Source organism: Cydia splendana, chromosome 11, assembly GCF_910591565.1.
Source record: "Cydia splendana chromosome 11, ilCydSple1.2, whole genome shotgun sequence".
NCBI classification, from domain to species: Eukaryota; Metazoa; Arthropoda; class Insecta; order Lepidoptera; family Tortricidae; genus Cydia; species Cydia splendana.
Genome location: NC_085970.1, coordinates 8,882,346 through 8,895,997, shown reverse-complemented (window position 1 = coordinate 8,895,997; position 13,652 = coordinate 8,882,346). Strand labels below are relative to the sequence as shown.

General features: G+C 36.2%; 1 long non-coding RNA gene across 1 annotated transcript; it reads right to left on the bottom strand.

Moving 5' to 3' along the window:
• Positions 1 to 216: 216 nt before the first annotated feature.
• LOC134795032 (uncharacterized) lies at positions 217 to 2,254 on the bottom strand. Its single transcript, XR_010144764.1, has 2 exons — positions 1,562 to 2,254; positions 217 to 954 (listed from the first exon to the last, which is right to left on the bottom strand). It is a non-coding gene; the product is annotated as an uncharacterized LOC134795032 (long non-coding RNA).
• Between the last annotated feature and the right edge of the window lie 11,398 nt (positions 2,255 to 13,652).

Here is a 13,652-nt window from a genome sequence, read left to right as displayed (position 1 = left end):
GAAACTCCTCTAGATCATACCCGCGTTCTAGATGTTTCACTTCATGTTTGACAGGGCCTGATACGATCATGCTATGATACATTGCTGTCAGCATTAGGTATGAAGTGGGCCTTGGGGAGCTAATCATGGCTTCTAGGAGTTGTAGGTACCTAGGTACCTACTTTATGTTTGTTTAATTTCAGGTAAAAAATTCAGGAGTGAAAAAAAAAAGCAATATTTAAATTAATAGTATATTGCTTTGCCTTATATATTCTTGCAATATTCGACTTCTTATTATTAAACCTAATATATTATTAACATCTAGAACCACAATAGAGAAATTGTAAGAATCTTCTTTATTACCCTTGAAAAGTATTTTCTCTCTTCCTTTTTATTCGACATGCGGCGTAGGACAATTAAATATCACCCTGGAAAGAAAATTGGTTTGTAAACAAAAAAATAAAATATGGTCGTGACTTCATCGAGGACTATGAAATAAGCTTTTCATATCAATTTGTCAAATCATAAACAGTTACACAGTACACACACATGCCATCCATTATTGGCACAATATTTGCTTATGAAAGCAGAAAAATATAAATGATCGTATTAGATTCATAATTGTTACATATTTGCTGTAACTTATTTTTAAAATGTGTTTTTTAATTAAAAGACACATCAAGATTGTTTACCTTATTTCTAATGCTAAAAACAAATGAACTATAGATAGGTACGCCATAACCATTATGGTTATTATAATAGTTCACTTCCTCGGTGGTGTTCTTAAAGCTAAAGCGCTTCTCACATCTTAGTGACTTTAGAAACGGACAGCTCCGCGTTTGAAACCTACAAGCTTGCCTAGTGTGTTTCTTTTCCTGACTCTCCACTTCGGGTCCCGTTGGCACATTCCTGTTAACAATATTTTCCTTTGGGTGCTGGGATATCAATCGTGTCTAGGATAATGCTGGACTTATTCTGAAAAAAACACACAATTTACAACAGGAATATGAGAACCAAACCAATAATAGCAATTCCATTAATTATAGTTATTTACAAAAATATTTTATTTAAACAGAAATTAATAAACTATATATTATATATTTTAAGGAATATTATCAAAATTTAGTATATAAGGCTCTATTACTGAATGTATCCGTCTAATCATTAAATAAGAAGTTTTTAAAATTAGACACAAAACAAATATACATTTATAATAGTTATTTTATTATAATGTAAATAATTAAAATAATACATAAACTAAACATAAAACTAATTAAAAACTAAACTTAAATATAAACTAAATAAGTATAAAAAATTGCCTACTGAAGCCCGTCCCGGGCTGCCCCCGACGCAAAGGTGCCCATCACGCTCGCTGCGTTGCCGCGTTGGACTGCGATGGACAGCCTTTGCATCAGGAAAAACCCGGAGCGGGGGTCAAGGCCTCTTTCTAGCAGGCGACGACCCAGCTCCCGGAGGAAGGACATACCCTCAGCGCACCAGCAGCCTGAGGTCTCGACAGCGAGGGGGACGAATAAGTACCCGCTTAGCGCCGAGTATTTAGCTTATCTTATCTATTACTTACATTTTTTCATATTTTTTCTCGTAATTAAATGTTGACAAAATTTGAAAGTTCCTTGACTTTGACAGGAAAAACTTAACCATCGACAATAAACTAGATTTTTTACCACCAAAGAACGAATGAAATAGCGCAACCCTGTTTCCGATTCAGTGTTGTCACATGTAAATAGCATTTATGTTTAGACTTTGATTCCATCGGGGAACACTGATGAGTCGCGCCGCGACTTTGAGTTGTCTACGCGGCTGTTGCAGTCGCGGGTACAAGTTGTGCTACGGAAATCGACAGATTTGACAGCCGCGGGAATGTCGACTTGAGTCGCGGTCTAAGTCGCGGATGCAAGATGTGCTAGAGGTGCTGATACCTTTCGCTACTTATTAAAAAAATTAGAAGTGAGTAAATTTTACAACAAAAGAGCAAATTCAATTTTAGTAGAAGTTGTCAAATGCCCGAATCTACCCCTCAAAAGGGGCAGGTTCGTACATAGGTCGGGGAACATTCAGACAGTGCGGGGTAGCTTAGTACATGTTAAATAAAACAGCAAAATAAATATCAAAAATATTTTAATTGCCGTTTTAACATTAATATTGTAATTAACTAAGTGACAAAATCTTCTATCAATAAAAACAAATACCTCTTCTAGGTAAAAAACCATGTAGAGAAAAAACACAACACAGTGTAAACTATACTAATTATTTATCATTTTTAATGTACTTATAATCAGTCAACAAGAGATCAATCTTAGGAACCTTCAGTTATTTGATGCATTAAGCATCTAGTAATCTAGTACAAATATTTTTATATAATTATTGTGTGGGTACCTGCCCTAAGTACTAATTATTTATCATTAGGTAATCTAATCAGTCAACAAGAAATCAATCTTAGGAATAGTTATTTGTATGCATTAGGCATCTAGCTATTTGGTGCATTAGATATAAATGCTAGGAAATCTTATTATCTAATTACTGGACATTAAATCGAGTCATATCAATAGGAAATGTGTATAATCTCGAGGTTCTGGCCGTAGAGGCTCCTGGAGATTTCGGGTCAGGAAGAATTAATGCGACATCAGAAATGTCCACGCTGTGTTCGTCTGCAATATTTGGAAACACAAACGACCAGGACAATCCTGGTTTTTTTCTCAAGTACGAGACCTTTAACTCCGTTTCAGAATAATGGTTGATGACTTTTGCTACGTAATAGACAATCGACTTCTTTTTTGCAAATTTCACCAATATAAAACAATTATCCTTAATCGTTTCAGGCAATACAGCAGCATCATAATCTTCTCCTATATTTTCATCTGAAGAACTATCTAATACAGATGTCGAACTTTCCTGCAGACTAACTTCCGATTTTTCAGACTCTGAATCACTGCTTTCTTCTTTTTCGCTTTTTTAGGCTTTGATTGTGCGGTAAGTTTTAGAGTGCGTTTTATTTCTCTCGCTTGAGCTTTTCTTTCTTGTTCTATTTTCTTTAATTGCTTTGCATTATGCAGGTCTTCCAGTCTATTTTTTTCAGGTGTATCGGTGTAAATTCTAGATTTTCCTGGTTGTCTTCCCTTAACCGCTTTTTTCTTTTTTTCAGCCGTAGGATAAGGTCGAATTATTGCTGGTGTAATTGGACTTGGATTTTCCTGTGACCCAGAAGCCACAGATTGAACTTCATGTGCTCGAGGAGGAGTTTTCTGAGTGACCTCAATTTCTGGTGTAGATCTTACTTGAAGTTCAGGTGTTTCAGAGGTTACTTGCGGGGGGGTCTGAGGTGTAGTAGCTGCTTCTGTGTGAACATTTTGTTGTAACTCGTTACTAGAGGCCTGCGGTTCTTGCATCTGTTGGTCAGTAATCGAGCTATTACCAGACGTATACACCTTAATTGGTGCAAAATCTTCGTCGCTGAATGCCAACTGGTTGAAAGGCCATATCCCTGGCGAACTAAATGCACTCGTGATATTCTTAGCAGTGAACGCCTCAAAGTATGCTAGCTTGGCAATTTTTGGGATATTGTAAATGGTAACCGTTTTACCTGGATTTGTCACGTGCCAATCATTGAAAGCTGTTTTTAATTTGGACTTAAATGGCCCAAACACTGCAACGTCTAAGGGTTGCAGCTTGTGAGATGTGTGTGGTGGGAATGACAGATAGATTATACCATTGTCTCATGCGTAGTTAATCGCTGCCAAACTTATGTGACTTTCATGATTATCACACAATAATAGAATTGGATTTTCTTTTGTACTCAGTGTATGTTTCTGTATATGCTTCAATACTTCTACAAATATTTCAGAATTGATCCAACCAGTTCTATTTGTAGTCCCAAGACTACCTTCTGGAGCTCCTTCCATAAAGTGGTCTTTATAATGTACTCGAGGAAACACAAACAGTGGAGGAATGGTGTTTCCACTCGCTGAGTAATGCCGCCAAATGTAACCAGCTCACCTCTTTCTGCGGAGACTATTTGTCCGACTTGCCTTTGTGTCTTTGCAGCTAACACTTTCGGAGTATCTAAAACAGTCGATATACCAGACTCATCGAAATTAAATATACGATCTGCAGTAAACCTGTGTCTTTCATATACAGTTTTCAAATTATCGAAAAACTCATTTACAACTGTTTTGTTGAAACCAAAAGCTCTGGCAGCACTTGTGTTTTCCGGTTTTCTTAAACTTAAACGATTATTTCTCTTTCGAAACCCATGGATCCAGTCAATACCTGCCAATTCAGTTTCATCCCATTTAGGTGGATATTTTCGTTTCAATGCTTTGGCATACTGATATGCCAGTGCTCTGACTTGGAGTAGTGTGAGCCCGAAATGCATTTTCGAACTTTCTTCAATGTATTCAATCAACTCTGACTCTTCATCGTTAGAAAAAACTTGGTAACTTGTGAATTTAGACTGATATGTATGGTTCGGGCCAACCTCATCACTTTTGTTCTTTATTTTCTTTACTCGACTTTCCAAAGTTGAAGCTTTAACATTGTGTTTATCCGCTGCCTTTCTATACGACAATTTTCCTTCTAAAACATCTTTTATTGCCTGTACCATATCATTTTCATTTACTGTTGTACATCTTGTGTTTTTTTTCTTATAATTCCGCACCATTTCTGCAAATTTTCTGAAATAAAAAAAAACTTGTTACTAGGGGTACATTCGTACAGTCATGATTACGAGTGAGGGTACATTCGTACGCGTATGAACGTGCCCCAGATGTAGGCGTACGAACCTTCCCCGAAGGTCAAAAATAAAATATTTTTACCTATACAGAAAGCATGCAGATAAATACGCAAAATGTGTACTTTATTATGAATATGATAGTAATTACTTACCGTTGGATAATAAACTTATGGAATTTGACACTTCACTTAAGCACGGAACATCCGAGAACATCGATAAATAAATTACTTTGGGTGCGTGAAAACACATAACGTCCTCTCGTGTCGCTCGCGGTGGCCGCACTGACGGCTAACTTCGTGTGATACAGGTCGCTACCGGCACCTACTCACACACACAAAGCCGCACAGATACGGTTGTCCGAGTACGCTGTAGTAGTGACTGTACGTAGGTTCCCCGTGTACGAATGGTGCCAAACTGCCCCTACGTATCCGTGAAATACATACATTAAACTTTCTTCACTTGTATGCCATGAGCTGTTAAGTTCGTCAAGATATGGATTTAAGTATAAATTAAGTTATTTATTTTTCAAAAAATCCGAAATCCGTGCCTTCCTTAAAAAACTTTATTGCCACGGTTAAAACATTCATGAAGCTATGGCAGTTTTTTAAGAGCAAAAATATGACAATAATGCGCCCAAGGTTCTTCAATTCAGATCCAATTGAAAACTTCTTTGGCCAAGTCAGGGCCTATAATTATAGGAACAACGACCCCAACTGCCACAGTTTCAAGAATACATTTAAATCATTATTGATTACAAGAATGATAAAGTTTCATGGTGACGCTTATAATTGTGAGGATGACTCGGCAGATTAATTTAAAATCATTATTTGAAGATAGTGAAACTGCTAGGGTCGAGCCGGGTCATCCCAAAGTAGGAGATCTAGAAGATACTGTAGAAGAGGCCCAACGGGAGCAATGTTCTCCATTCGCGAGCGTACACTGCTGGATGGGTGGTAACAAAAACAATGCAGAAATATAATAATCAATGTGACAGTTGCAGACAAAGCCTTACTACAGAAGAAGGCGCAATCGACAAATGGATTCATCAAAGAGAGTATGATGCCGGCACGAAACGCCTTACTTACCCATCCGGAGGTGCTGTTCGGTGTTTCGGTACAATTATTAAAGAAACAAACGGATTTTTGGAACGCCGAGCCCATGAATTAAATCTGACGGCCAAAATTATGGAAAAAATTATGTTCAAGAATCCATTTAGTTTCTGTAAATGTACCACGCACCGTGAAATTTTATCATATTTTATTTCCGTGACAGTAAAGTTCTCGATTATTACAAATTGGTGCAATAACATTAATAAAATATTAAAAGGCACGGATATTGTGCGTATAAAAAACCGCACTTTGCCTGCGATACAGCAGAAAGCTTTTTTAAAATATAAGAAAAGATTGAGGAATAAATCGTTTAATAAATAAAATTGTGTTTAATTTAAATTATAGCGACAAGTTTAGTTCCCGGCATTTAAATTGAACACTGACTCAGTTTTACTGTATAAGTCGGTGTTCAATGTAAATGCCGGGAACTATACCAATTATAAGTATTAATTTCCTAAGGAGCTGGGGGAGGGGGGGGCCTGGTCACGCAAGGTTGGCTGTATACGTTCCGTCCTTTGCTACGCATCAATTGAAAATTAAGAAAAAGATACGTCATACGTGACTAGGAGTACAGATAAAATATACTTGTCAAACGTACATAGTCATTGTTCCCGAGTTGGCGGTCTGATCTCTTTGTAGTCTGTGATTCCCAGCAAGCTGGAAATCGTCTTGATACCTTCATTTGGTTCTAATGGAATGGGGCAAACTCGGATTATACGCATTTAGGACCAATTGAAGATATTAAAATGATTTCCGGCTTGCTGGGAATTAATTCCTCAAAACGCTTGTTTTGGATCTAATTTGAATTGCCTATTTCTATTGACTAAAAAACCTACCCCACCCCATGGTCTTCTCTTCCCAGAGTGACACGGGCCTACATCACAATAACATTGCCACTTTATTTCAACATAACATGTTACATGGTTACATTATACCTATGGTTAATAAGTTAAAATATTTCTTTATAATTTTATAATTTTCATTTATATGTATTTTATCTTAAATTTTACAATAACACGTCATTTTTAATTATTCGTTAGCAATATCTTCCGATTCACGAAATAAATTTCAGACGTTCGGGTAATTCTGTTTACACTACTGGCAACACAGGATAGCGCTCTCACATTTGACAATTCGAATCTAGATAACTTCATGCCCTGACCGTCATCCTTGTCGAACGCGTGTTAATTGCTATTTCCTTCTCGCTCAGTGTCACCAGTCGCAGTGTTTTCCAAACTTTTCACGTCGTAAGCTTGGTAATTAATGTGTAACTGTGAATTCGTTTTTCAAACGTTTGTCTTGTATAGATAAATAAAGTTTAATTTAATACATTAGATTTGTTTTATTTTACTATGTTTCTACATGAATAACTTAAAATTAATGCCGTTAAAATAATTTTCACCGTTGGTTAAAACTCTCCCACATTTTAAAGTTTGAGAACCTGTAAACAGCATGATGACGTAGGCCCGTGTCAGTTAGGTCATACGCGAATCTCGGAAGAGAGTACCAGGCGGAGTATATTATTATACCATGCCCCACCCCAACCCATCTTGTTGTGGTCGCTAGAAGCAATCCTCATTATTTTTTCGTGCACGGCAACAGACTCACGCGTCCACTACCCGTTACAAAAAAAAACTAATATACTAACCATAGATATTTTTTTGACGACTGGTCTGGCCTAGTGGGTTGACCCTGCCTGTGAAACCGATGGTCCTGGGTTCAAATCCTGGTAAGGGCATTTATTTGTGTGATGAACACAAATATTTGTTCCCGAGTCATGGGTGTTTTTCTATGTATATAAGTACATATGTATTTATCTATATAAATATGTATATCGTCTCCTAGCACCAGTAGCACCCATAGTACAAAGCTTTGCTTAGTTTGGGGCTAGGTTGATATGTGTAAGATGTCCCCTAATATTTTTTTTTATATAAGAGTCACCATTATGCCACCTCAATTTTACTCTTGATCGCAAATTAGCACATTACTTTTAAATATATTGTTCTTGCCCTCTTTTGACTGTCTGTAAGCAATCAAATCTGTAAGATCGATAAAGTATTGCTTTTGTTCGCAACAAATCGACCTGTCTTTAATGTCTTTTAGTTTAGTTTGCGTAGCCGCCGTATGGCGCTAGCTGTAAATATCAGGCGTAATGTACGGCCAAGATGAATTCGACCAGATATAATAGTTGTATTGTACCATACATAGTAATTTATTGTCATGTATTTTAACTATAGTGTAAACAACGTTATTTACGGTATTTGACGTCTGTCACTCACTACAGCAACACTACGTAAAATGTTTTGCACATCGAAATCACAAAGGAAAACAACTGCACTGCGAACGTTTACGTTCTACGTCTTTTTTTTTTTAATTTTAGGGTTGGCCGAACACCATCGTTATGAATCGGTAGTCGTCTAAGTAAATCGATATGAATTTTTCATTTTTCTTTTAATAAAAATAAGGAAAAGGTGGATAATTAACTGTAAATATGGATATATTTATCGTCACTTAACAGACAACAAATTTGACACAGAAATAACATAAATAAACTTTAAAATAGATCCCCAGTTAGTTTCAATTTTGACAATGGGTGCGACCTACTCGGTCGGTGTATTAAATACACCGACCGACCGGTAGCTTGCGGGAAAACCATATAATTCTAGCTTTATTTAAATCTCAAATAAAAATTCATTATACGTCACAATTCGATACCTCAGTCTACGTGCCATCCAATCGTAATCGCTTGCTGTGACAATCGATTTGCGTTAGTTACATCTCTATATACGTCAGTCATAATGTGTCAAATACCGTAAATAAAGTTGTTTACACTATAATGTCTATCTTTGTCTTTTGTATATACTTATTAATTAACAACAAAATGGGCCGAAATATATGTATTACTAATTATTTAGTGCATACAAACTTAATATACTAACTGGGAAAAAAAAACATAATTAAATAACTAACCTACAAAACTTAAAAACTAAATCTAAAAATAAATAAAACTAAACTTAAAATAAATAATTACAAAATATCCCCCTGCGGAATGGTGCCGTAGATACTGGGAGCATTTCCTCGCTGTATCGCAATACTTATTCTTTGTGCGAGGAAGCTGCCAAATCTACGGTCACCAGTGGCGTCAGCTATCCTTTTTGAAAGATCCTTAAAAAGGGTAGACGCGTTCGGACCCCACGGGCCAAGGGTCTCGACACCAAAAGGTACGAAATCGTATTATGTTGTTATATTCATGTTACCTGTCGTGATTGTTCCACCGGATGGTCTCATCGGAAGATCAGTGCTGGAAGTCGCCAGCAACATGCTGAGGTGAGACCATTTCGTGGCACTTTCTCCTTTTTTTATGTTTATCTGCTTGTATAATTTTCTGTTGTGTATTTGTGCTCACGAAGAAAAATATTTCTATTCTATTCATACTTCGCTATAGAATCGATTATATTTTTTATGAATGCAACATCTCGATCGGATGTTTTGTTCCAGTTGTACAAATGGATCAATAAATACCCAAGTGGTTGTAACTGATTTTAGCAGTGACACAGACTCTGATTATGTACCAGATAGCGAAGATAGTTCTAATTCCGAAAATATTTCAGCCAGTTGTCAGCAAACTATGGAAAATAATAATTATAACATTGAGTCAAATTTAGATGAAAATGCAGAGTTCACATATGAGGATTCAAATGACAAATCGCTGAATGACCACGAAGGTGAAAATGAAATAGTGTCTATAAAAAGAGACAAGTCCTATCTGACGATGAACAAGCGCCTGACGAGAACGTAGATATTATTAATGAGCAGCCTGCAAGAAGAGACACACCGGAACCTGCCGCAGGACGACCAAAAAGAAGACGTAAACGAAAATATCACGAGCACACGTTAGCTGAGACAAATCACAGAAGATATAACAACTTACCATATAACTAAAAAGAAATTCGTCGCGTCAAAGAAATTCATTGCCATTTTTTATCTGAATTTAATCAATAAATCTCAGCTCAAAAATCCAGCGAAACCCTACGTCACGCCATCTGCACCTTCGCCCAGGACTAAGGAGATGCCACTTGAAAATGAAAATATCCCTTCAACACCTGAAATTGTGAACTGGTTGAGTCAGATCGAGCAATCACTGAATGAGATCTGTTATATTTCTACGGAAGGAAAACTAAACTCCGATCAAAAGCTAAGAGTTTCTCTATACAATGCATCACCTTAACAACAACTTATTTTGTTGTTTGTCTTTAGAAGCCAATGCAGAAGAAGCTGATAATATTAATGCATTATTTACGCTGACGCTACTAGTTGGTCAACCTCTGCATAAGAAACCAAAAAAAAAGAGCTGAAGGTCTTCAAAACTGGAGTCTAAGGATGGATTTATTACCCATGTTACAAGATACATGGACTTAAATGAGACCATCAAACAAAGAAGAGCTTTTCTGCTCAGATACCTTTTAATGCTGATGTGCCGTCCGGCTCGACAAATGATATTTTTTTATCTGAATTTAATCAATAAATCTCAGCTCAAAAATCCAGCGAAGACCTACGTCGGCAACTACTGCACCTTCGCCCAGGAGTAAGGAGATGTCGCTTGAAATTGAAAATATCCCTTCAACAGTTCAACACCTGAAATTGTGAACTGGTTGAGTCAGATCGAGGAATCACTGAATGAAATCTGTAATATTTCTACGGAAGGAAAACTAAACTCCGACCAAAAGCTGAGAGTTAGCAACCTTTGCCGTAAAGTCACAAATGGAGTCTCTAGGATGGCCGTCCTTTACCAGGCGCTTAAAAAAGTAGCATACGTGAATCAAGCTGTCACACATGCCCTGAAAGACAAATAGGACCTGTCAAACCGGCCGGGAAATAGATACATAGGTAATATTTTTTCATGGGATAAGAGAAACAGTGGCCCAACTTCAAGTTCCATCCACGTAATAAGAGACATCTCTATCGCGCAATTAAATCAAATGCATATGTCTACACCTACAGCATCGCGATTGAACCCGAAAATCGGCCTCATATGTCGAAGTTACTTTCTTTCCAGTTGTGTTCCTCTTACCCTACCTGACCTTACACTTCTTCCTTGAGAGCTTAGCACAGACTGATCATAAGGGTGAATTACGTTCCAAACCCCTTTAAATAAATATAATTGCAATACCAAAGCAATAACAAATACTCAGTGTCAACACTGACTAGGAATTATAAAAAATACGGTTAAAAGTAAACAATTCATTCTAATTTCCAGAACCAAAGCGAAGTCCTCACACAGCTAGACTATCGGCGAAAAGCCCAAAGTGCTAAGGGTCTACGGTGCCAACCCATCATATTGCTGTCGGACCAACCATCGATGCCCTAAAGGACTTTTATGTTGCGTATGATAACATCCTTTATAAAATAGACTCGTTCTTGAAAGCGCTGGACGTATGCTTCAAAACTTTTCACTGCCTGGACGCAGAATATCCCACAGAAGCCGTTCACACTTGACTATTTCTGCAAAATTATTTTTATAACATTAACACAAAATCAGACAAAAAGCATTCGGGAGTCTCATCTTTTATCTCCGACTTGGAATAAGTGATTTGTTCGCTAAATTTAATCAAAATGTTTGTTTGTTTCAAATGTCTCACTTCAGTTGAAGATTACAAAGATTTTTGTACACATTTAAAAGACCATCAACTTAAGCGCAAACGCAACATATCGCTGTAAACAATATCAATGTGATCGCGAATATCAACATGTACGGTCTTTTAGACGCCACTTAATTTCCCAACATTTGAATACTTACACAAACAATACTGATTGCACTACAAATGATTGCACTTTAAGTGAAAATATACATGCTACGAGTAGTTTGTTAGATTCTGGTCAATCCTTTGAATATCATCCTCTAAACATTGTTTGTCGTGAGAACGCTTTGGATACTGCCAATAATATGTTAGAGAAATCTGCCGCTACGTTAGCGCTTTCATTATTCAGTGACTGTGGGGTTAACCGGAAAAGTGCTCTTAAAATATTAGAAAATATTCAACTTCATGTTACCCAAGTTCTTGGTGATATTTTAAACATGTAATGCCAATTTATAATGAGTTCAGTCAAAGTGAAATAGATAATAAACATAAACTGATTTTAAATCCTTTTGGTAATATACGCACAGAATATCAAATTATAAAACACTTTACAGATATCAATTGCTACATTGCTCCTGAAAAATACATTATTAATGAAAATGTTGCTGACAATCTGTAATTACACTTCAGTAATGCTTGCGCCTAAATCCTGTACTGGCGCCAAATTACCGCTTCGCTCAGTATTCAAGAAATTTTTTGAATTACCCAATTTTTACGAATTACTTTCAAATTCATTAAAACCTAACAAGTTGATTTTCCAAATTTTGCTCACAGTTTAATTTGGCAAAAAAAATTGCAAGTAAAGAATGCAAACTCTGTTGTCCTTTTTTTATACATTTCGATGAATTCGAATGTGTAATAATCCCTTAGGTAGCCACGCCGGTGTACATTCAATATCAGCTGTATATTATCAATTTCCTACTATGCCACAGGAATATCTTTCACTGCTGGATAATGTCTTTGTTGCAATGTTGTACACTACGAACTCATTAAAGAATTAACATATTTAGAGGAAGAAGGTATAGATATAAATACTGAAAATGGTAAAGTGAAAATATATGTTATACTTGCAATGATATTAGGGGACACTCTATGACTAAACACAATTCTCGGATTTTCTAAATCTTTTGGCAGCAATTACTACTGTAGAATATGTAAAAGTTACAAATCTATAATGAAAAAACAAACCAAAGCAGATAATGCACGGTTAAGAGATCAGGATAACTATGCTAATGACCTTGACCAGAATAATGTTACAGAAACAGGAATAAATGAATATTGTTGTTTTAAGGATATTCCTAGCTTTCACGTAGTAGATAACTGTTGTTGGCGACTGGCTGGTGCACGACCTCTTTGGAACATAAATAACATAATACTTTGTAAAACCTTTTGATTTATTATTGTCAGTCAGTCTGCCTGTCACCGTTAGTCTGATAACATATTTGTGCTGTATTTAATTAATAAAATAATTTAATACATAACGTGTTCCATCATCTCGTAAGTCATTAATACAGTCCACTCCATTAGCTATCAACTGTTGTGTTGATATTATATATGCACGATATTTTCAAAGAGTGTGTCATTACGACTTAGCTCATATTATTTTGTATTATACTGAAATATTACACTGTTTTGACCTGGTCACTTAAATAATCGCTTAAAATTATTTGACTATTCAGTTATCTGTTTGCATCAAGCAAGAACATTTAGTTCGCAGTAAGTTTAAAATGTCAACTTCGGAAATGTTGATGTTTATACATTTGTTCCCTCTACTAGTTGGAGATTTAGTTCCTAGTGACGGTCCCGTATGCCAATTTTTAATCTTACTAAAAATAATTCAGATTATATGTGACGTTCCACGGAAAAAGGTACCTTATGAGGGTTTCTAGTTTCGGAGATATGAAATGTTTTGTAAAGAGGTGAAAAAATGCTCTATTTTTTTTTATTGTGTGATCTGAAACCTTAATGCGTAACGTTTGTTTACCTGTTTTTATTTTTGTTATAGGTTAGTTATAAGCCTAGTAATGTCGTCTCAGAGTTTAGTAGAAAAGGTACCTTATGGAAAAAAGATTGAAAATTCCCAAAAAAACTAGTCAATACGGAAAAGAAGTTTGGTAGAGAACTGTATTAGCATTCTGCAAAACTAATTTGATAATTTCAGTTCTGGTTGGGGCG